Source organism: Canis lupus, chromosome 18 (genome assembly GCF_011100685.1).
Source record: "Canis lupus familiaris isolate Mischka breed German Shepherd chromosome 18, alternate assembly UU_Cfam_GSD_1.0, whole genome shotgun sequence".
Taxonomy (NCBI): domain Eukaryota; kingdom Metazoa; phylum Chordata; class Mammalia; order Carnivora; family Canidae; genus Canis; species Canis lupus.
In genome coordinates this window covers 24,996,705-25,022,486 of record NC_049239.1, presented here as the reverse complement: position 1 = coordinate 25,022,486, position 25,782 = coordinate 24,996,705, and the positions used below count along the sequence as shown (strand labels likewise).

Here is a 25,782-nt window from a genome sequence, read left to right as displayed (position 1 = left end):
CTACTTTTATACATACATATACATTTGAAAGTTTATTTAAAATAATCATTGGGATATATACTGAACTGATAAGAGTGTTTATATCTTGGGAAGAATAATAATATTCTCTTAGTAAGGAATTAAGATGATATTTTGCTCTATTCTTAAAACCCTTTTCTGTGTGAGCTAAATTATATATATATATATGTATGTATATATATCATATATGTATGCATGTACACATACATTATACATCCAATAGAGTTTCTGATTTGGAAGATAGTAAAGTTCTCGAGGTCTGTTTCACAACAATGTAAATATACTTAACACTATTGAACTTTCAACTTTAAAATGGTTAAGATAGTAAATTTCATGTCATGTATTTTTTACCACAATTTTAAAAAATGAAATTAAGCTAAGTTCCAGAATAAAAAAAGATAGAATTATATTCTCATTCTAAACTTTGCTCTATTCTCTTAACATGTCCTAAGATTTATTCACTTTATATAAAGCTGCTTCAATTATTTCAAATGGTTGTAGTCTATGCCATTGTATAGAAACATGACTAATCGCATGTCAGTTCTTCCTACTGATGGGCAGAGACTCCCAAGCCTTCTTAGCACCAGGAAAATAGGGAACAAAATCCACCAGAAAGCAACTTTGTCCTCTCAATCAAAATTAAAAATTAGTATTTTCTCAGACCTTCTTATTCTGCTTCAGGAAGGCATGCCACAGACACCTGCACATGTGGGCCAAGATATATGTGCAAGAGTAGTCACTGCAGCATATTTCGAATCCCAAATTCTGCTCCTAAGTAAAAGAAGCAGCAGGACAATGGACATTGTATTCAACGGAGAAACTAGTAACCTGCCATATTTCTCAATGTAAGAAGTTCCTTAACGGATATTACCCTGTTTTATCTTCCAATCCACAATTTTCAGTATCCTTAGCAGGATAGACATTCACTACCTTTTCACCTGATAGCGTCATTTCCTTCAGTCTGAGGGAAGTAGACAATTTACTTACAAGAACTCAAGGTTGACGTTTCCCTTGTGCTTTGGTACTTAGCCACACCTGAAGGTAATTGGGTTAAATATTTTTAAAAATATATCACTTATTTATTAGTTCACTTTATTTCTATATGTCTCTATTCCTATCTGAAAAATAAATTGTTGTTAATTAATTCAAGGGATTAGGACTCCTGATTCTATTACCATAACTTCTTCTGAAGGTTCTGACCAAATTCCTTTTCAATAGCAATGAAAACTGACTTGAGGAAAGAGGCTGGAAAGTTGTGTTTATCTTTTATTTCTTATAGCCCTGTTGTCTAGCAACAAGTGGACACGGTAGACATTCAATAATATCTTTGTGGTTACTGGTGCTGATAACAGTTTTTTGGTGCCTTCACAATCAGACAAGTGGAAATAACTATGGGTAATGAGGTGATAAAATATTTTTCTAAAAGTGCAAGAGTAAAAAAAATAAATAAAAATAAAAGTACAAGAGTAGTGTACTAAAAACAGGCACAACAATATGTATATTTATAGTTTTCTCTATCAGAGACTGGCCGTTTGCATGAGCTATCTCTAGACACTTAAATCAGCTTTCAGGATAGGGTGTGTATTTTTAAATAATGAAATCAGGGTTCAGAGAGTTGAATGATTGAAGCACACACAGCTGCAGTGAGTAGCTGAATTGCAAGTCCAGATCTCTCTGACTTCAGCCTCTCTCACCATTATATCGTGTTGCTTCACAAAAAGATAAGGCTATGTACTTTCTAATTATATCTTCTTAAGGATTATCTAATCTTGGATTAAACTTCCAATGGCTTCCTATGCAAATACGTAAACCCATCAACATGGTATACATGGCTTCTTTTTGTTCAATATACAGCTATTCAATAAAAACTCAAAAAGCTAATTTAAAAACATATTTAGCATCCTAAAGTAGTTAAAACTATACATTAGAAACCAAATGACCCAATCTCCGGTCACAGAGATCATGTAAAGTTGAACTTTGAGTCAAGCATGTTTGCTTACCCGATTTGGTATATGTTAAGTGGCATGTAGCTCCCATAAATACAGAGAGCACCAAAGGTCTTCCCCACATCAGAGTTTGGGTAACACTTCATTTCACCAAACACAAATATAATATAACTTCTCCATTCTATATTTATGGGGCAGGTGTTGACCATATAATAATAAGTTTACTAAAGTAATGTCAACTGGCAAAGTATACCCCATAAACAATATTGGTAAATACAGTAGGTTCATGAAGAAAACGCACTGTTTATTTCTGTTTTCCAAACGAGAGGGAAGGTTACAGCACATAGCAATTACTTTGAGGCTTTTTGCTTCACAAAGGTGGCTTCCAATTTCATGACCACAACTCTGGGGAATGCAGTTGGTGTGGTCAGAGTCTAAGCAGGCCCACCTTCAAGCTCACCGTCCAATCAGAGCACAGCGTCCTGCTGGGGGTGGGTGGCTATTACAGCTTGGTGCTGCTTTCAGAAAAAAAGAATACACTAGCACTATGATTGAGGCCATTGTCAAAACATGGTCTTCTTGTGACAAGATGTGGTGGTAATAAACTGTCATTGATGCCTGTTAACTGGAAAAATAACCCTTTCCAAAACAGAACTTTTTAAGCTAAATGGAATTAACTGAGGCATTTTAACTCAAACTACATCAACTCACACCAACAAATATTTATTGTGTAATGGGTACAAATTCCCGTGCTCCTTTTTAGGGGCCATAATATATATATTTTTAAAAAACCATGTATTTATTTAATATTTACTTATTAAACCCTTTATCATAAATTCTGCTTAATAAGTTCATATTAAATTTTGTGTTGGGAACTCTACTGATTGCACCTCAGGCACACCCTTGCGCTCTTCTGCAGTACTGTTCTATATAGAATAGGATTTCGAAAATTGATTTGTGTTTATTTATTCATCTAACAGTTTTTGAGTAGTAACAACTTGCTATGTGTAATGTATGATTGAGTACTGTGTTAGGTTTCTCCAGAGAAACAGAATAAATAGGAGATATGTGTGTGTGTGTGTGTGTGTGTGTATACAAATATATATAATTTTAAGTTTTTAATATACGCAGTTAACATGCAGTGATATATTACTGTCAGGTGTATAATATAGTGATTCAACAATTCTATACATTACTCAATGTGCTTCATGATAGGTGTACTCTTAATTCCCTTCACCTATTTCACCCATTCCCCCCACCACCTCCACTCTGGTTACCATTCATTCTCGATAGTTAACAGTCTGGTTTTTGGTCTGTTTCTTTTTTTTTCCCCCTTTATTTTGTTTCTTAAATTTCACATATGACTGAAATCATATGGTATTTTGTCTTTCTCTGATTGACTTATTTCACTTAGCATTATACTCTGTAACTCCATCCATGTTGTTGGAAATGACAAGATTTCATTAATTTTTATAGATGAACAACATCTTCTTCTTTATCCATTTATCGGTCAATGGACACTTGGGCTGCCATAGTTTGACTATTATAAATAATATTGCAATAAACATAGGGGTGCATATGTCCTTTCAAGTTAATGCTTTTGTATTCTTCTGTATTGGTAAAAATCCAGTAGAGTGATTGCTGGATTATAGAGTAGTTCTATTTTTAACATTTTGAGGAAACTACATACTGTCTTCCAGAGTGGCTGCTCCAGTTCAAATTCACACCAACAGTGCAAGAGGGTTCCTTTTTCTTTACATCCTTGCCAACATTTGCTGTTTCTTGTGCTCTTGATTTTAACCATTCTAATAGATGACAATGAGTGAGGTTGAGTACATCTTTATGTACCTGTTGGCCATCTGGATGTCTTCTTTGAAAAATGTCTGTTCATGTCTTCTGTCCATTTTTAAATTTGATTTTTTGTTTTTTGGATGTTGAGTTTTGTAAGTTCTTTATATATTTTGGATATTAACCATTTATCAGCTATCTCACTTGCAAATATCTTCTCCCATTTGGTAGATTGTCTTTTAGTTTTATTGATTGTTTCCTTCAGTGTATAGAAGATGTAGTCCCAATAGTTTATTTTTACTTTTATTTCCCTTGACTCAGGAGACATATCCAGAAAAATGCTGCTATGGCCAACGTCAGAGAAATTAATGCCTGTGCTCTCTTCTAGGATGTTTAGGGTTTTAGGTCTCACATTTAGGTCTTTAATCTATTTTTATTTTATTTTTGTATATGATGTAAAAAAAGTGGTCCAGTGTCATTCTTTTGCATGTATCTGTCCAGTTTTCCCAACCTCATTTCTTGAAGAGACTTTTTCCCATGCATATTCTTGCCTCTTTTGTTGAAAATTAATTCACCATATAATTATTGGTTTGTTTTTGGGCTTCCTATCCTCTTCCATTGATCTATGTTTCTATTTTTGTGCCAGCACCACACTGTTTTGATTACTACAGTTCTGTAGTATAACTTGAAATCTGGAATTATGGTACCTCCAGTTTTGCTTTTCTTTTCCAAGATTGCTTTGGCTATTCAGGGTCTTTTGTGGTATATACATATAATTTTAATCTGAAAGTTTCTATTTTTTCTACATGACTTGAAAATTGTTGCATTTTATCTTTATTGATTTAGAATTTTTGATTTAGAATTTATAATTTAGAATTTTTGAGATTAATATGAAAATATATTTTAGAGTATCCTTATAGAATGACAGTAACTCAACACAAACACCAAAGCCTCCTTTCTTTTCACCTGCACTGAAATAGAAAAAAGTTTCACTGTCCAGTAAGGGTCACTTTCCCAGGGGGAAGGAAATAAAAATCAGGACAATTATGTAATTTTATGGTTGTTTTTCCATCTTACATGGTAAGTCTACAATAGTTTATGGTAACAGCTGTGAGTAGGTTTTAAAGAATATTTCTTTCCTGTTTCTTTTGGTGACATGAGTCGCTTTGATTTTTTTCTTTTGGGTATTGATATAAAGGAATATTTTGCTTAGTCAAATGCTTCACACTACCTAAAAAAGGCATTATTTGTGCATTTTTTTACAGAGTGAAATGACAAGATAAGCCATTAAATTAAATAACTGTGAATGTATGCATAACATTGCTATAGTATTATGATGAACAATTTGGATCATGTATAGAGTCATCTGAGGATGCCCAAAGTCCAATATAACACAAATTTCACTTCTATTCTGACTGTATATGTTTTCATGGCCATGGTTTTCTAGTTAGCCATGCTATTTTTTAGATTATTATAAAATAACATATTGAATTATCTAGATTCTTAACAGATCTTACTTTTTCTTTTGAGTAGAATCTTGATAATAAAAACATAATAAATCTTAAAGTAGTTAAAGGTATCATATAGATGTTGATATTGAGTGTTACATTTTATGTTAAAACTATTATTGAAAATAAAGGTAAATTCTAGCTATTGTTGGGTTTAATGATGACAGTTAAAATAAACTTTGAGATCTGTTAGTGAGAAGCACAGTATTCATGAAAGCCTTTAGGACTGCTGTAAATATACACACATACTTAATGGCCTACACACACACACAAACATGCACACACACACACACACTAGTTTTCATCAGCTCCTGTGATCACTGCAGCTGATAATGTGTGGTTTTTTTTTCAAGAGTCATGATGTTTAGGAACAGCAAAATGCATAGTTTGTTGTCAAGTGTTGACTTGGGCCAAGATCAAAATCTATGGGAAGAGGCATACAAGATGCAGATTCAGCCAAACAAAATTATGGTGACATACTCTTTAGTTTTCCATGTAAGTCATGGCATTTTTCTAGGAATGAAATAAAATCCATCTAGGCAATCTTGTTTACAGGTAGAATAACTTCTTCAAGTAGTTTCTTCCCTATAATGTATCGCCTTCATGCATGCTTCCAATAAACATTCTTTTAGCAGTTTATCTGAACTGTCAGAGGATTCAGTGAAATCCCATTGAGTGTGATGACTGGGATTGCCCTGCTCACATATTTAAGGAATGTTTTGAGTTCAAGGAAGGGGAAATGACTCTCATAAGATTACAAGAGCACATTTTTCCAATACTGTTTATTCTGAGCAGACAGTGAAAGGTACTTGAATAAAATGAGTATGACTAGACTTGCCTTAGTAGTGGGCAATGCAAGTTGTTTTTAGATTCGTGGAAGCTCCGAGACAGATGACTCTTTATTTTTTGACTTGACTTGCTTCAGTGACATGAAAGGAAACTGTGGGATAGTGACTAACACAAGTGGGAACAGTGGAAAGGCTAGAGAAAACCAAAATAGAGTTGGTGTTTAAGACATTTCCTTAATTGTTGTTTCTTGACTTAACTCCCCCTCTCTTTCCATCACACATCTTTGGAGTGCCTCAAGTTTAGCTTTTGAGACATTTGCTACAGCAATGATTATTTTGTATGCAGCAAACACAATTTTGGAGGGTCTGGTTGTAGGAGTCTTTATTATCTCTTTTAATGTTTTTTTTATCTCTTTTAATGTTAATGTGAATTATTTCCTGTAATATTTAGAAATATTAAAGTAAGAATCTATTAGAAGCCAAACTTAATATGTTAATAGAATATAAAATCAGGAGCATAAATATTGCTTCATGCCTTTCAAACTTGGCAATTTTAATTGGAAAGGTTACTTCCGTAATGGATTTCTGTGATCTCTTCCACCATGTCCCTAAAGCAGCAAGTAAATATGTTCGAGGAAGCTGACCTCTGAAGAACACTCTTGATTATATTACTTTCCTAGTTTCCTTTGATACCATATTCTTCTAGACTCCTCTACTGAATATTTAGTTTTATTTATCCTTCCTTACATACTTTTCTAATCTATACATTTTTTATATTTTCAGATTTTACTTCTTTGCCCCTTTTTCGCTCTATACTTTCTCAACCAGTTATGTCCCATAGAACTTTTCATAATAAGGGAATTTTCTGAAAACTGCACTATCCAACATGGTAGCCTTCAGCTACATGTGGCTAGTGAGCACATTTAAAATAAGGTTGAGAGAATAATAAAGAATATCAATGAGATATCACTCTTTGGTTATGCTACCCACTATCACTATTGTCTGCATTTATTTCCTCAATTTCTCCTTTTCATTTCCTTTTTTCCTTTTCGATTTGCCTTCTTTTCTCTCAACTCATCTTCTCTGAAGACCTCTCTTATGCTCACAGACTGATCTATTGCTTATTGCTATTGGTCTCCAAGTCACTACACATTCAGTGATTTATTCACCATATATTTATTAAACATTCATAGGTTTTAGACATCATACAGATGTAATTTAAGAGTGAAGAATGAGGGGCACCTGGGTGGCTCAGTTAGTTAAACATCCAACTCTTGATTTTGGCTCAGGTCATGATCTCAAGGTCCTGGGACTGAGACTTGCTTTAGGCACTGTGCTTCCTGTGGAGTCAGCTTGATATTCTCTCTCTTTCTCTGCCCTCCCACTCACATAGACATACTCTCTCTAAAATAAATAAATAGGGACGCCTGGGTGGCTCAGTGGTTGAGTTCTGCCTTTGGTTCAGGGCGTCATCTTGGAGTCCCAAGATCGAGTCCCACATCGGACTTCCTGCATGGAGCCCACTTCTCCCTCTATGTCTCTGCCTCCCTCTCTCTGTGTCTCTCATGAATAAATAAATAAAACCTTTTTAAAAATAAAATTAAATAAATAAATAAATCTTTTTTTAAAAGAAGAGTGAAGACTGATATTGAAGGAAAAAAATGACAAGTAGGATGACTATTTCAGGAGGTGAATATTTACCTACTAGAAATTTTTGTGGGGATATCCTATCAACCCATATAATTTAGCATGTTGAGAGGATTTTAGGTAATTGTAGTTTTCCTAAAGCTAGAAAGTACAAATCCCAGTTTCATATGGTCCTTTTGTTTTTTGGGGAAAATCATATGAATGGACAAATACAACAGCAATAACAATAACAAAATTACCTTAAATCGAAACCAGGTATACATATATATTATACATTAATATAAATTTGGGTCACTGTTTAGCTGGGCTTCTTCCTTTTAGAGACAGTGCGGGGAGAGGCAGGAAGAGCAAGAAGCCTTGGCTCCCTGAAGTGAAAGGACAATGTGCAAACAATCAGTTTGGGGGTGCAGTGGTGTGGCTACTGTTGCTGTAGCTTGGCTGCTTAATGAGGGATTTTTGGTACCATATGGGAAGGGAAGTGATATTGTTTGCAGAATACATTGCAAAAGGTAAAAATAGAAATTTCTTCCTACTCTGCCACCAACTTTATACTTTTAAAAAAGCCAATTCTATAGAGAACTGAAAAAATGTACTACAATGAATAACTGTAAACCTCCCACCTAGATTTACCAAGTATCCGTATCTTTCATTATCACTTTATCTCTATATATATTTGTGTATATTTTTAACCAGTTTGTAAGTAGAATGTAGGCATAATAGTTCACAAATATGTCAACATCAGCTTCTAAAAATAGAGGCATACTCCTGCATAACCACACTATCAGATATAAAATAATTTCATAAAATATAGTCTACAATCATCATCCCCAATTGTCTCAGAAGTCCTTTATAGTTTTTTTCCTAATATAGACTCCAATCAAATTTCATACATTGCATTTGATTGTTACAGCTCTTTAGTCTATTTTATTGCAGACTCTCCTGTTGTTGTTATTGTTGTTTTATCTTATTTTCCACAATTTCATTGTTTTTTGTTTTGGCTGCATTTTGTTTTGAGGAGTCCAAACCATTTGTCTCATAGAATGGTCCACTTTGTGGATTTGTCTTATTTTATTTCCTTGTAATTACATTCACATAAAATGTGTTTAGCAAGAATGGCACATAGGTGTGATTCTGTGTGCTTTTTATAGCACTGCATAAGGAGGTAAGATCTTATCAGATTTTCTCACTATTGTTGAGACAGCTTGATCATGGGGTTAAGGGTGGTGATCGTAATACCTGTTTGCTTTAATGTTTTCCCTTATATTTAGTAATTTGTGGGATGATAACTTGCAACCAAGAAAAAATTATCTCCTCTAACAATCTTTTAGCCAATGGCTTTAGCATCTATTTGTAGTAAAAGCCTAAATTAGTTTATTACATTGGGAGCGACATACTGATTAGTTCACAAATTTCATCATTTCTTCTACAGTCATTAGTTGACATTCTTCTGTAAAAAAAAAAAAAAAAAAAAAGAGCTTTCTTTTATTTTTAAAATGTTTTTGGACTTACATTTTTAAAGGAATTATAATCTAAATCTGTCATCCTATTAGATTCTCAAATTAACCAAAATAGTGTAAGTTCCTTTAGGTCAGTGTTGAGTCCTTCTTTTCTTTCCAGAATTCTTTTAGTGTTTTAGCACTTTTTTTTTTTACTGGCATAATACATATTCATTTCGTTTCATCAATAAGGGTGTTTAGAGGGGCACTGGGTGGTTCAGTGGTTGAGCATCTGCCTTTGGCTCAGGTCATGATCCTGAGGTCCTGGGATTGAGTCTGGCATTAGCCTGCTTCTCCCTCTGCCTCTGCCTCTGCCTCTCTGTCTGTGTCTCGTATGAATAAATAAATAAAATCCTAAAAAAAAAAAAAGGGAATTTAGAAACTAAGATCTCAGTGCTAGGTATTTCACTGCAGCTATCATTACTCATTCTACACCTTTAAAGTGTATGGATATAGCCACTCACTGTTAGTATTTTTAATCAAGAGTTCAATCTATTATTTTTTTAAAGGTTTTATTTGGGGATCCCTGGGTGGTGCAGCGGTTTGGTGCCTGCCTTTGGCCCAGGGCGCGATCCTGGAGACCCGGGATCGAATCCCACGTCGGGCTCCCGGTGCATGGAGCCTGCTTCTCTCTCTGCCTGTGTCTCTGCCTCTCTCTCTCTCTCTCTCTCTCTGTGACTATCTCTCTGCCTCTCTCTCTCTCTATGAGACTATCGTAAATAAAAATGTTTTTAAAAAAAGGTTTTATTTATCTATTTGACAGAGAAAGAGAGACAGAGACAGAGCACAAGTAGGGGGAGTGTCAGGCAGAGGGAAAAGGAGAAGCAGGCTCCCCCTGAGCAGGGAGCCCCAATCAGGGCTTGATCCCAGGACCCTAAGATCATGACCTGAGCTGAAGGCAGATGCCTAACTGACTGAGCCATCCAGGAGCTCCCAAGTTATTATTTCTAACAAAAATTTAACACTAAGTTTTTCCTACATTATTTTATTTTATTTTTGTACCTTTTTTTTTGTCTGTGAAAATCTTCCTTTTAATGACATTAACCTATTTATTTTTGTCTACAACACACATAAAATAAATAACACTAGAAATGTCCCAGATTACTACTACTAATAAATGTACTTAATAAATATCTTTAGATTTTTATTTCCTAATATTTTTTATTCCTAGAATAGATCTTATTAAGATTGGGTGGTCAGAGCACTGTGTTCAAAAGTTACTTGAAGTCAGATCTGCCTTCAGGCTCAGGTCATTGATCTCCAGGTCCTCGAATCAAGCCCCATGTCAGGCTCCCTGCTCACTGGGGAGTCTGCTTCTCCTTCTCTCTCTGTCTTTATGCACCATTCTCTCTCTCTCAGATGAATAAATAAAATCTTTTTTAAAAAGTTACTTGAAGTATTTTTTATAATATAGTTATCTTATTAATATATAGTTAGTTCATTTTTCTATTTTGATTACAATTTGCAGTTTGCTTCCTTTTACTTTTGATATTATTTTTATGTGTAAATATTTAATTATGTTAAAAATTTTATGTCCAACTCCACCCTTTCCCTCCCATCCACTGTAAATAAGCATTTTCAGTAGTTTCTGGTTCATCCTTTTCTTGGTTCTTTATGGATAATTATCTGTTTTCCCACATGAGAGCTTATTAAGTTATTAAACATCTGCACCTTGATTTTACCTGTAAAATATGGACTAGATACCAATTCTTCATTAATTTATACAATTTTTTTTCTCATTATTTCTAACACCTACTTAGTACTTATTTTTGTAAGGTGCTATGTGAACTTCCTGTTATGATCTAGGTGATACAGAAGTTATTGTTATCAGAAAAATGCTTCTTATTTTATTTTTTAAAGATTTTATTTATTGGGGCACCCGGGTGGCTCAGTCAGTTAAGTGTCTGTCTTTGGCTCAGGTCATCATCTCGGAGCCCTGGGATGGAAACCCACATCAGGACCCCTGATCAGTGGAGGATCTGCTTCTCCTTCTCCCCCTACTTATCTTTCTGCCTAGCTGTGATCTCTCTCTGTTAAATAAATAAAATCTTTTAAAAGTTTTTATTTATTTATTTGAGAGGAAGGGGAGGAGAAGGAGAGAGAGGGGGAGCATGCACTTGCACAGGATCAGAGGAAGAAGCAGACTCCCTGTTTCTCTCCCAAGAAGTCATACTTCCTTCTCTCTATCTATTGGGAATAGGAAGGCAACAAGTGAGACAGAGCTCTTGTGGAGTTTCAGAGATTCAAATCTCTCTAATGAAATGTAGAATTACAGAGAAACAGAGTAGAGGAAAATATTGACATCTAAGAAAGAAAACATAGATGGAGACTCATGAACACCATCCTCATCCCATGTGGTAATGGAGTCTCTGGCTGATGGCCTTACACCACCTGTACAACTGGAGCACATTGCTAAATGGCTTTCAAGACTAACTTCTTTTTACATACCAAAGTCCCTTTCTAAACTTGTCTGAAATAAGTAATGGAGAGGAAATGACAGACTGAAAAACTGTCTAGAAGTTACAATTTTAGGATATGATGATTGATTGCTTTGGACGAGGATTTGTAGAAATTCGGGAAATTATGTGTCAACCATGGTACACATCAGAATCCCTCAGAGAGCTTTTTCAAAGTTAACTTTCCAAGGCCCCACCCCAACCCTGGTGAATCAGAAGCTCTGTGACTGTGTCCAAGGCTGCTGGCATATATGCACTTGTGGAAAGAGATGAGGATATGGAGTATGAGGTGTGAAATGGTACCTCTCCATGCTCTCAGAAGGAACATTTTTCATATAGGCTTATTGACCATTCAAATTTATTCATTTTTCATATTGTATTTTTAAAATGTATCATTGCCCTTTTAAAAGGATTCTTTATATAATGTGATAAAATCCTTTGGCAGCTATATGTATGACAGATAATGTTCTCAGATTATAGCTTGTCTTTGCATTTTGTTTAAAGCATGTTTTAACTTACAGTAATTTTTTTTTTTAAGATTTTATTTATTTGAGAGAGAAAGAGCAAGTACGAGGGAGGAGGGCCAGAGGGAGAAGTAGAAGCAGACTCCCCGCTGAGCGAGGGGCTTGAACACAGGACCCTGAGATCATGACCTGAGCCGGAATCAGATACTTTAACCAACTGAGTGACACAGGTGTTCCTAAAGTAATTTTTAAATTTTAATATAGCTAAATGTACCAATCTTACCTTTTTTTGGGGGGGGGGGGAGCACATTCTTCAGACAGTATTTCCCTGAGCTAAAGTCATCATCTCTATTGTCTTCTATAACTTCTTAAAACTTTTATATTTTCACCTTTCAGTCCTGAATCCTTTTAGAACTATTTAAAGTAGTTAAAAAGTAGTAATGAAGTAAAAATTTCATTTTATTTTATTCCACATGTGTTCATATATATTTTTTTCCAGCAGTATTTTTTCTGGTAATTCTATAACTTTTATTCAATTATTTCAAAAATATTTGTTGAATTTCCAGCAATATTTATTAGCAGTTAGGCCATCATTTCACAAGTCTGTCTGTGAAACATAGAAGAGACACTAGTTGATGCAATGAAGGAAGCAGGTGAGGAAGGGACTGAAAGCTTTCAGTCTATTTTCAGGAAAAGCTCTAGGGACAGAGCTGGCTTTACAGGTGGATGGTCTGTGCAAGTACCTGCTTAAATTCAGGATCTATGGAAAGGCCTGAGTTTGGTGTAATGGTCTGCTACTGCCATATTGAACTTTTAATGATATTTGAACATGAAACCTTTTTAATTTTGTACTGGGTGTACGAGGCCCTACAAATTATGTCTAGGGAACATTGTCTGGCAGCATTTGTGTTTAGCTTGCTCTTATAATTTTCCATCTTGCATTGGCTGGGGGGGAGTCTTACAAGTTTCAGGATATCCACCTGTTCTTTTATTTAAGACTAGATTTTACTTTTTGCTTTCTTTTCCAATATGAAAAACTTTGAGTTAATTCTTCAGATAAAAGGATCAAAAAACAATTTATATGTTGGCTTTCAGGAAAGATACCATATTACTGTGTGATTTATTCTACTGTGAAAAAAAAGTGATAGAAACAATCAGTATGCAATCTGGCTAACAAAAGGATGGCATAAGAAAATGTATGTGGTGATTATCAAACATAGAGATTATTGTCACTCAAGCATTTTCTTAACCCACACTGACTGAATTTCTTTCCTCCCCATAGAAGTCTACCAGTTAGAAATATAATTTCATAAACTACTAAACCACAGGAGCCTTCCTACAGAGACCAATGACCCTCTACTTTGCCTCCTATCTACGTCTAGCTGAGGTCGATAAACTCAGTACCTGAGAACTCTGGTTGGTGAGGAGCAAAGAAGAAAGTAAGGGGAGATGATTTAGATCTCAAGAGAAGGATACTCAGTTCATTCCACAGTGAGATTCTTTGGACAATATTACAGCATCTTCATCTTATGGGTAAGCAGCCCTGTAAATAATGGTGGAAACCTGATCATTTCAAAAACCTACCCCACTTTAATTGGATGTGCCTGGCAAGAGTGGATACCTTGTGGTTTGAAAGAAGCATTACTCCATTTCTCATAAAAGTGGAAGTAGATAAGTGGGAGTAATGATAGATTGCACAGCCTGGTGTGGGAGAGACAAAGGAAAGTAGAAGCTGGGGAAGTTCATAGCCATGAGGGTATCTACGTTTGAGCAGACACTAGAGACAGAAAAGCAAGATCTGTCCTTCCCTGAGCCAGGGCCCTGGGAGTCGGGAGAGACTGGGCTTCACGTTATACATGAAAGGTAACCTGACTTGTTTCTCACCAAGGAAAATTTGTAAAATTTTAAATTATTCAATTTAAATGTGTGATATTTATCTGGAAAAGTGACAAAAAAGTATTCAAGGGCAAAAATTAGTTAATGAAATAAAGAAAATGGTTTTCTACCAGTAGAGGGACCCATTTCTTCTGGTAATATCTTTCATTTCTTCCTTTTTGGAAGTCATTCTTGCTATCCATTGGTGATCCCAGGCATTCTAAATCATTCCTATATGCTTGGGGTTCCACAGGATGACAAAGGTAAGTAAGGGCTGTGATCATAAGGAGTGGTGTCCAAGAGCAGGAAAGTGGAGCACAGTCACTGGAATATAAACATGAGCTAGGAAAGAACAGAGCCTGAGTATCTTGAGGTAGGGTATGTTTGTAGCAGGGTTTGAGGAGCACAGAGTGACAAGACACAGAACTGTGAGAAAGATGAAATAAACTAAATCAATTCGGGAGTCCTAAGTAATAAACAAGAAATCAAAGAAAAGGAGATCCAAGAGTAGAAGATTCATGAGATGTTCTGGCCAATGGACTGAAGTCTGTAGGGACAAATCTCTTCTTTGCTAGGAAAAGAGTATAGAGAGGTAAGAAGAAGGGATTACATCATTTCACATCTAAAGCTGTGGATGTTTTTCTTCCTTCTAGTAGAGAATGGAATTTTTCCATCAGTAGGTCAAAATCCAATAGTAAAGATGAAATCAACTTAGTAACTGAGGACTAACATTAAGAGACCAGTTAGAAGAGAACAAACAGGGAATAATAGGATTGCAAGCATCATTGACTATTAAGTAATTTGTGAAACTTACTATAAAGTAAGTTGGGGGGTCTATAAAAGCATATGGAAAAAATTATTTTAAATATAGACTCCAAAGAAATTCTAAGTTCCTTCCAGCTCTAATATATTTAGGTCATTGGATTCTGAAGACAGGAAGAGGTTACTCCAGGAGAATGAAATAAGGGCAAAACAGGGAAACTAAATGATTTCAGAAACAAACTTTACATACACAAGATGGAAAAAAAATGTGCTGTAGTCATATAGAATTGTTTGTGTAGTGAAAAAAAAACTTTTCAAGTACTATTTTTACTTAATTTGATCAGGATATACACTTATTTGAACGTTACTTAAACATTTTAGATTCATTTGTTAAGATAGGCATACTGGATGGAGGAAAAAGAGAAATAAGAAAAGATAAACTGTAAAAAATATTCTCTTTAATTCATAGCATAGAGCGGCTACCTATTTAGATCTACAGACTTTTTAAGAATCTACTTTTCTTAATGCATTGCTAGCAGCCATCAAATTGGGCTGCTAAGGGAATAACAAAAGGCTGCTTGCTTGACCAAAAATTTGTAAAAGTGGTAAAACTAATCTTTTGCTAAAATATTATATACAATTCACAAGCATTTATGTTTAACTATACAAATGTTAATCCTTAACTCAGACACTGTCTCAATGAATGGAGGAACACTGAAGCCTGTTAAAACCCAGACAGTGCAGCTCAACCAGGGAAGTGGGCGACAGTATAAACAAATCAAATGCTTAACCTTGCAATGAAGACGTGTCAACCCAAACAGAACTGTACTTCTTATTTTCTTCACATATAATATTGGCAGCACAGAGAGAACTAGCTTTGCTCTGTGAACTGAGCAATGGCATTTATTGTGTTTCTGAATCAGATTCTCTCCTAGAATTACTGACTGGAGTGGAAGTTCATATTTTTATATTCCCAGATATTTTCTTTATTCTAGGAAGTACTTGTGAGATTTCCTTAAAGATGTGTATTTGCAATAACAATAACAAAGGGAAACTAGGAAATGCATAGATTAGCTTTTGCAATATAACAAGCTACCTTAAAATGTAATGGCTTAAAACAACAAGCATTTTTTACTTCTTAAGGTTTTTTGGACTTCTTAGGCAGTTGTCCCTCTCTAAGTGGGCTCAACTAAGGCTTGATGGTTGAGAATGGTCTCATTTGCGTGTCTGATGGTTACCAAGTTGATTGGTCTACAGAGTCCTCATGCAGAAAGGTTTTTCATTCTCCAGAGCTACCCTGGGCTTTGGGTAGTCTCAGGGTTCCAAAGAGCAGCAAGAGAGCAAGATGCAATGTATAGGTAGTTTCTGAATATTTGCATTATACTTACTAAGTTTCCATTACTAAAAGCAAGTTACATTTTAAGAACAAGAATCAAGGAAGGAAAATGAACTCTCTCTCCATGGAAGAGTTGCAAGTTAGAAAAGATGTGAAGTTAAACTCCATTTTGAGATTTTTGTTTATGTTGTAAGGTAAGTGTCCAGTTTTACTGTTTTGCATTTAGATATCTAGATTTCCCAACACCATTTGTTGAAGAAATTATACTTTCCCCAATGTGTATTCTTGGCATCTTTGTTGAAGACGGTCTATGTGTGGATTTATTTCTGGGCTCTCTGTTCTGTTCCACTGTCCTATAGGTCTGTCTTTATGCCTGTACCATACTGTTTTGATTATGTACCTTTGTAATATATTTTGAAATTATTGTGATGTCTCTAACTTTGTTCTTATTTGTCCAGATTTTGGTTCCATATGAATTTTAGGAGGTTTTTTTTTTTTTTCCTTCCTATTTCTATAAAAAATACCACTGGGGTTTTGATAGGAATAGTGTTGAATTTGAAAATCACTCTGGGTAGTATGGAATCAAGTCTTAAATTCCATGAATCTAGAATGTCTTTCCATGTATTTTTGTTTTTAAAATGTCTTTCATCAATAGTTTTTACTTTTCAAAAAAAAATTTTTTTTAGTTTTCAATATACAAGAATTTCACCTCTTGTTTAAGACTTCACACTATAAAACCCCAAAAAGAAAATATAAAGAAAAAGCTTTTTGACTGTGGTCTTGGCAATGATTTCTTGGCTATCACACCAAAAACACAGGAATCAAAACCAAAAATAGACAAGTGAGACTACATCTAACTAAAGAACTTCTGCACTGTAAAAGATGCCCACAAAATTAAACAACTATTTAGAATGAGGGAAATACTTGCAAATTCTATGTCTGATAAAGGGTTAATCAAAAAAATAATAGCAATAATAATAATCAGATTTTAAAATTGGCAAAGGACTTGAATAAACATTTTTCCCAAGAAGACATACACATGGCCAATAGATACATGAAAAAGGTGCTCAACGTCACTAATCACCACCAGGGAAAAGCAAATGAAAACTATAATGAAATATCAACTCACACCTATTAGGATAGCTATTATCAAACACATGCACACACAAAGATAATAAAGTGTTAGAGAGTATGTGAAGAAATTGAAATACTTCTTGGGAATGTAAACTGGTATAGTCATTATGGAAAATAGTATAGAAGGTCTTTAAATAATTAAAATATAGATAATATATGATCCAGGAATCCCACTTCTGAGTCTATATCAAAAAGGGTTAAAATGAGCATCTCAAAGATATATTTGTACTACCACAGCATTATTCACAATATTCAGGGTATAGAAACAACCTAAATGTCCATCAATAGAGAATTTGATACACACACACACACACACACTATATCATATATATATATATATATATATATATATATATATATATATATATATATATATAATCAAAATGCTATTCAGCCTTAAAACAAAGGAAAGCCTGCCATATACAACAACATGGATGAATCTGGAGGACATTTTGCTGAGAGAAATCAAGCCAGTTACAGAAGGACAAGTACCGCATGATTCTATTTATAGATATCTAAACTAGTGGAACTTCTGAAACATGAGTAGAGCTGCCAGTGGCTGGGGGCAGAGCATTCGGGGAGCCATTGTCCAACGGTTGTAGAGTTTCAATTATGCAAAATGACTGGGTTCTAAGGATCTGATGTACAACATAGTGCTCATAGCTAACAATACTTTATTGTGTAATTAAGAATTTATTGAGAGGGCTGCTTTTCCATTAAATGTTTTTACCACAAAATAAGAAACAAAGGTATATAGCAAAAGTAAGTGTGCATAGGGAGTGTAAGATCTGTGGCCATGTTTGTAATTTACCATAGGAGTGACAATAGAATTGTTTGAAGAAAAGCAAAAAAAAAAAAAAAAAAAAAAAAGAGTTTAAAATAATAGCATTAAAAATATTTTTTCTGATTTTTCTTTTGACTCCAACCAAAATCTTATGAGGAAAATTAAACATCACTTCTAAAATAGTATCTGAAAATGAAAGGATCAGATTAGATTTTTTAAAGTTTCCATATAGCTAATTTTATGAAATTCTATAATGATATTGATGAAAAGAATCCCATTTTCTAGGCCCTAACATCATTTAGAATTTTAAAGGCACATAGTTTTATTTTTGCCTTTGTTATAACTTTTCTCCAGTGAGAGACTGCCTTGTCCTAAATTCTGTGAATGGGGGTACATCAAGCCCCAAACCTGTAGTCACCTCCAACTACCAATCCTTTCCCCACTGGGGGCTTTTTCATGTTTAGGGCATCATGGTAGATCAGACTTTAGTGATAAGTAGGTGAGGCGTCCATGGTGAGTGGGAGAAGGAAGTGAAAAGGGAAGGATGATGCAGGATATCTCTCCTGGCACCTCTGAAGTCAATTACATATATAGCAAGTTACTGATTTTGCCTGAAGGTAAGATCTACCCTGACCTGTGTTTCATGAGTACTTGGAAACAAACTATGAGCTGTTTATTAAATGGAAATTAAAGATCTCAATGTGTGAAGCCATGCTCATCACTGAGCTCTGTATTGATGATAACATGACATATGCAAATATTCAGAATTTATGGAAAATATTCTCATAAGATGAACCTTTCACTTTTTTTTTTTTTTTTTAAGATCTTATTTGTTTATTCATGAGAGACACAGAGAGAGAGGCAGATGGAGAAGCAGGCTCCCGGGGGGGGAGCCCAATGTGGGACTCCAGGGTCACGGCCTGGGCCAAAGGCAGATGCTCAACCACTGAGCAACCCAGGTGCCCCTGACCTTTCACTTTTTAGGAAAGTTTCCAATAAGCATAAAGATAGGAGAAGAAAAAGAGGTCCCTGTCATACCCATATTCATTTCCAGGGGAGTGTGTCTGACTGTGCATAGTTACAAATATAATGGTTATACTGGATGTCTTAATACAGCCCAATGATTCAGTGTATAATGTAGCAGCTAATAGGAACTCAAAGTCTGAATCATTACACCTGACTCTGGATTCCAGTTTTACCACTTGCAAACTGGGCACCTTGGGCACCTAATCATTTAACTACTCTAAGCCTAAACTTTCTAATCAATAAGACTATAATAATAATAATATTATTACAAAAGTTTAATATAAGTCATGTGATAGCATATTTTATTAACTATTATTTGTGGTTAATTTTACTCTAAAAGACAATGGGATAATTTTTCTTCTTACCTTTCAGGGAACATGAACAGCCATAATAGCAACTAACAAAAAGGGACAGAGATGAGTCTCAATGCTAAATATGTTTCCACATCTCTAAAAAATCACAAATATACCTAATGTTTAAAAGAATTCATAAGGGATCCCTGGGTGGCGCAGCGGTTTGGCGCCTGCCTTTGGCCCAGGGCGCGATCCTGGAGACCCGGGATCGAATCCCTCGTCGGGCTCCCAGTGCATGGAGCCTGCTTCTCCCTCTGCCTGTGTCTCTCTACCACTCTCTCTCTCTCTCTCTGTGACTATCATAAATAAATTTTTAAAAAATTAAAAAAAAAGAATTCATAAGACTAATTTCAAAGAGCTCAAAAATTCCCTAAGATTTCAAAATCTCCCTAAGTTATCCATGTACTATGATTTCCAGTCCTAATGACCTGGTAGTTCTTTAGGTATCTGGTCTAAAGATTGGTGACTAATCCTGTACTTTAGTTAGATAATCAAGCCAGAATCTGAAGGATTATCTTCCATAATATCATTCCAAGTGGTAAAGGAGGAAAACAAGTGAATGCACATATATGATGGTAGTCTAGAAATGGATTATTTTTTAGTTGCCATACTTCCCATTTACTGTCTCAAATAAATGACCAGGTGTTCATGGAAGCCAACTTTGAGGTTTCTACATTCTTTCCATCTTCTCTACAGCCTGGGGCAATACTTAGCTCAGTGAAAGATCTGATTCCCTCAGAGCACAGAAAGAAAGCTGTTTATTATAAGCACTAAGTGCCAAACACATTATTGGAAAAACAGCCAAGATTAGTACACCTTCTTCCACGAGAATACCAGATTTCTTGGTGGTGTTGTTGTTGGAGTTTTTCCGATTGCATTTAAGAAGACTGTAAAATAATACTGAACATTTTACATGAATATAAAAATCACAGTGAACAAGAGCCACTTTTCCTACATTAGCTACTTATTCTGACTAGGAAAATCAACAAAGCACAAAAATATTGCAGTAGAGCACTCTCAGAAAGAGGACATTAGCCAAGGCTTGATATCAGTCAAGAGTTACAAGTTCACCTAGTATATCACATTGCCAATATTCGTGGTCAGGAAACAGTATTTTGAAACAGCCTAATCCTATGCTAATGAAGGCATTTGAAAGCCATCCAAGGTTGAAGGAATAAAGACGTAAAACAGAAAATCTTTCTTTCTTTGAAAACAGAAAATCTTGATATTATGTATATAAATGTTGACTTTTTACAAACAAAGGAAAAGTACATTTTATACACAGGAACATCACTTGTAACTATAGCCTTGCATTTATAGTTCTTTAAATTTTAATGTTTCAATAATATTTAATGTCAATACTATCTTGAATAGTATCAATGGATGTCAACAGAGATAACAAGCCCTCAAGCTCAGTTGAGATCGTTATCCTTTACAATGTGACAGAACTGAATGCTATTTATTTCTTGCCTAATTTCTTTCAGTGCTTATGACATGATTGAGTGATTGTAACACCACTGAGAAATTGGATTTTTTGCTTTTTTGGTTTTTTTTTTAAGATACAATTGTCTTGAGATTTATAAAAGAACACTCTTAAAGTTTGTCTTTATTTACAATGGAACAGAAAAACTGAACACCTTTTGTTATGGACAAATTTAAGCAAAAATTATCAATTTTTTAAGTGAGGCAAAAGCAAGCTTATTTTAATAACGTTATGCTGAGATAAGCTCATTTTTTCTATATAAAATTAGCTAGAAAACTGCAAAGAATTAAGCTTTTAAAAAATGCCTTCTTTATGATAGAAGATAAATTTCAGAAATTCATCCCTTTGTTGTTTTGATATCTTAAATTTCATCTTTAAAGAAAATGACTAATGTTTAAAGAGTTAGGTGTAAATGATTTTATAGAAGCCAGTGAGAATGGCTTCTTATAAATAAACAGAATAAAAATTTCAGGAGGGGGGTGGAAATTTCACCTCAGATATAAGATAGTCACGTGATTTCTACTATATAAATCTTTTCAGTTATAATCTGTATGATTTTGTAATTAGAAAGACTGAAAAAACTGGGTATTTTACTAGTTGCTACTCTTAGCTATATATAAAATATAAGTAAAATACAAATTTATAAAATACCTATCAGCGTGATAATTTTCAACACATTTTTTATTAAGATTTTATTTATTTGAGAGAGTGCAAGGGGGAGGGACAGAGATAGAGGGAGAGGGAGGGAGTCCCAAGCAGGGCTGGATCCCAGGACCCACATCAAAGGCAGAGGCTTAACTGACTGAGCCCGCAGGCGCCCCCACGTCTTCCGCTGTGTTGTGCTGTAGGAGGGTTACGGTCAGTCCCCGGTGCCTAACTGGTTATGCTCACATGATCGGATACACTTAGTGACAGTGGTGCCTAATAAGGAACAAAGACAGTGTATTTTTCTAATCCAGCTTTAGGAAATTGGAAGAGATTTTTATTTTTATTTTTTTATTTTTATTTTTTGGAAGATATTTTTAAATGCTGATCCTTTTTCTTTCTATTTTTTTTAAAGACTTTATTTATTTATTCATCAGAGAGAGAGAGAGAGAGAGAGAGAGAGAGGCAGAGACACAGGCAGAGGGAGAAGCAGGCTCCAAGCGGGAGCCCGACGCGGGACTGGATTCCGGAACCCCGGGGTCACGCCCTGAGCCGAAGGCGGGCGCTCCACCCCGGAGCCCCGAGTGTCTCTGGCCTTTTCCTAGCAGAGTTTGGCGCATGCCCTAAGGCAGGTAGCGCTGTGGGTCCTAAGGCAAGACGGCAGAGTGATGCTGACATTTCACAATTGAGCTGAATCCATTAACATTTAAGAGACTTTGTTTTGGCTCCTCTCCCTTGTTGAATATTGAAGTTTTCTATAATATCAAGTGGACAAGCTGCTGAACCCTGTCGCACGGACCCGGCGGGGTTCCTGGACAAGGGGTGGACGTGTCGTCAACTCCCCTACAGAACCGAAAGCCTCAGGGTTGAGTGGCCGGGGGAGCGGCCCCTGCTCTGCACCCCGCGGCCCCAGCTCTGCACCCCGGCGGCCCCAGCTCTGCACCCCGCGGCCCCAGCTCTGCACCCAGCGGCCCCAGCTCTGCACCCAGCGGCCCCTGCTCTGCACCCCGCGGCCCCAGCTCTGCACCCCAGCGGTCCCAGCTCTGCACCCCGCGGCCCCAGCTCTGCACCCCGCGGCCCCAGCTCCTGGCCCCGGCGGCCCAGCTCTGCACCCCGCGGCCCCAGCTCTGCACCCCGGCGGCCCCAGCTCTGCACCCCGCGGCCCCAGCTCTGCACCCCAGCGGCCCCAGCTCTGCACCCCGAGGCCCCAGCTCTGCACCCCGCGGCCCCAGCTCCTGGCCCCCGGCGACCCAGCTCTGCACCCCAGCGGCCCCAGCTCTGCACCCTGGCGGCCCCAGCTCCTGGCCCCCCGCCGCCCAGGGCCCTGATCCCCGCCGCCCAGCACCCTGATCCCGGCAGCCCAGCACCCTGGTCCCCGCCCCCCAGCGTCCTGGTCCCCGCCGCCCAGCGCCAGCCGAGCGGGCCCCCCGGGAGCCCCACAACAGGACGGGGCCCCGCCGCGGGCCGCTGCTCCGCCAACAGCCGTGCCCGCCGGGTCTCGGGGCCTCTGTCGTTGCCGCCCCCGACTTGTTCAGGTGAGTGTGTCCTCTCCACCGCGCCGGCGCCCTCCTGCCTGCGTCACCAGATGCACTGACTCCAGCCCCCAGGGCCTCCCTCAGCCCATCCATACAACGCACGTGTGTTAGGGGCGGTGGTGAGCAAGTGTGTGTTCCCAGGAGTCCCCGCCGCCTGGAGGCCCCAGGCTCCGTGATCTGAGGCTCAACGGGTCCTCTACTTCCCCACACGCCTTCCATTGAGGTCCCACAAATTAGTCGGACAGGGATCGGGGGCTCAGCAGCTGTGCGCCCGCCTCCGGCCCAGGGCGTGACCCCGGGATCCGGGATCGAGTCCGCGTCCGCCTCCCCACGGGGACCTGCTTCTCCCTCTGCCCGCGCCTCCGCCTCTCCCTGTGTGTCTCATGAATAAATAAAAGAAATCTTAAACAACAACAACAAATTAATCTGACAATCCAAAGCAAGCCATGGCTAAAGGTGAGTAATAATGTACTCTAGACAATAACGGGGATGCTAACAACACGACTCATTGAGGCTTTCTATACCAAGAAATGCCAAGTGGTTTATGTACCTCATCTTAAGGAATCCTTTCAACAAAAATACAAGAGAGTTCTTACTTATCATTACCATTTTACAGATGAAACAGTTGCAGAATGGTTCATTTTCTTTTCTTTTCTTTTTTTAAATTTTTTTTTTAAGATTGTATTTATTTATTCATGAGACACGGAGAGAGAGAGGCAGAGACACAGGCAGAGGGAGAAGCAGGCTCCATGCAGGGAGCCCGATGTGGGACTAGATCCCAGGACCCTGGGGTCAGGCTCTGGGCCAAAGGCAGATGCTAAACCACTGAGCCACCCAGGGATCCCCATTTTCTTTTCTAAATTCAAATAAATAGCAAAGCTAGATTTCAAACACATGTCTATACTAATGATTCTCTATGTACCTATATGCAAACAGGGGTTTTTGAGGTCTGTCTTAAGTGCATATCTGATAACTTGACACCTATCAAAAAATCATTATTGTTCAATAACTCAAGCAACTACATATTTTAATTATGTGTTAACAAATCTCCAGACTATGATTAAACATCTATTGGTTCAAAGCTCTTTCTTTGGTGAGGAAAACAATACTTCTAAAGGAGGATGCAAAGGGGGAAAGGGATGAAACAAAAGAAATGACACTTACTGACTCTCATTTACATTCAAATCAGTCTCCTGGGTGAAAACTCTATTAAAAGATTTTACCCCAGAGAAAGATAAGAAATTAATTAAGAAACAGGCACTGACTTTCTAATACAATACCATAAAGCTGAGAATTACTTTTTGTGTTGATAATGAGCATCCTCTTTATGTTGAACACGAAGGAGTATAACACATAGGTCTATCCTTAGGGTTGTCCAAATTTCAGAGATCAGCTGCCCTGTAGATACCACACTGGTTGTACGAGTAAGGTCGCCACGGGAACGCAGAGAAGTCAGCCCTTCACAGTAACGTGGGCCAGGGAACCAGAGGCAGCCCCGTAGTCGTGGCTGGGGATTGTGGATAGAATTTAGAATCACTGTGTCAGGAGAGGACTCTAGACACCAGAATTTCAACTCTCTTTACAGATAATGCAACAGGTACCCCTGCAAATGAAATCAGAACAAAAATAAGAGCACACCAAAGAGCAACTCCATCAATAAAAGGGCAGAAAAAATAATCAACTTCCTGACAAATAAAGCCAAAGAGAATGAATTACACAATAGCTTGGTTTCATAGAAGCTGTGTGTGTGGGGGTGTGCCCGTGTATGTGTGTGTGGAGGTATAAGATGTAGATGAAGAAAGAAAACAGACACATACGCTGATGTCTTATAGAGGTTCATTGTGGAGACATTAAGTATTTTCTTCTGTTTGCCTCTTTTTATTTTTCTTTCTACAAAGAAAAAAAATTATTTGAAACACAAAGATGATCAAAACTAAAAAAAACTCTGAGTGACAATTAACAATGCTTATCTATGTTCACACTCAAGGATTTTCAGTTGACCTCTATAAACAAATTTTCATTTCCTCAGGAACACCTACAGATCTTCAGCAATTATGGAAAGCATTTGTATATTAAAAGTTGAGGTGATAGAAAAACACCTGAAAAGATTATGAGTTACTTCTTTCTTCCGCAATAAGCTGAACATAAAAAATTACTGATTTTACCAATAAATATTGTTTTAATTCCATTCAAATAAATAAGCTAACCCACGAATGCTAGGTGCATGATGACAGGTGATCAATAATATGCAACCAAAGCAAGTCAAATCAAATCTTTTTCATTGTTGGTTTCTTTCTTTTCTATAGCGTTTTTCACTAAGCTTAAGGATTTCTGCCCAACCTCATGAAGAATTAGATCAAAAACTTTCCCTTAGACTTTACCATCTAACATAGTATCTAAGAAGTACCTGATTAAGGAACCAAAATGAAATTCCTCTGGCAGATGTTTTAAAATATACCTTCATTTTATTACTTTGCAATGTGAACTATATTATAAGAATGAATCATCTTTCTGCTTCAGAGATTTTCTTCTTCGTGTTTTTTCTCAAGTGCAGTAAAGAGCACGTAATATAAAAATTTACCATTTTAAAGTGTAAAATTCAATATGTTAAGTTTATTCAAATAGTAGTGAAACAGTTCTCAAGAACTTTTTCATCATTCAAATTTCAAATTTGAAATTCTGTATCTATTAACCAACAACTTCCCTTTCTCTCTCTCTGCCCTAGTCCCTGGTAAACA

The 25,782-nt window shown here is 36.9% G+C and overlaps 1 long non-coding RNA gene across 1 annotated transcript in view; it reads right to left on the bottom strand.

The window, feature by feature from the left end:
• LOC119864108 overlaps positions 1–24,591 on the bottom strand; it is a 64,707-nt gene extending 40,116 nt beyond the window's left edge. Inside the window, exon 1 of the long non-coding RNA XR_005372926.1 lies at positions 24,343–24,591. This is a non-coding gene — a long non-coding RNA (uncharacterized LOC119864108). The remainder of the gene's footprint in view (positions 1–24,342) is intronic.
• Between the last annotated feature and the right edge of the window lie 1,191 nt (positions 24,592–25,782).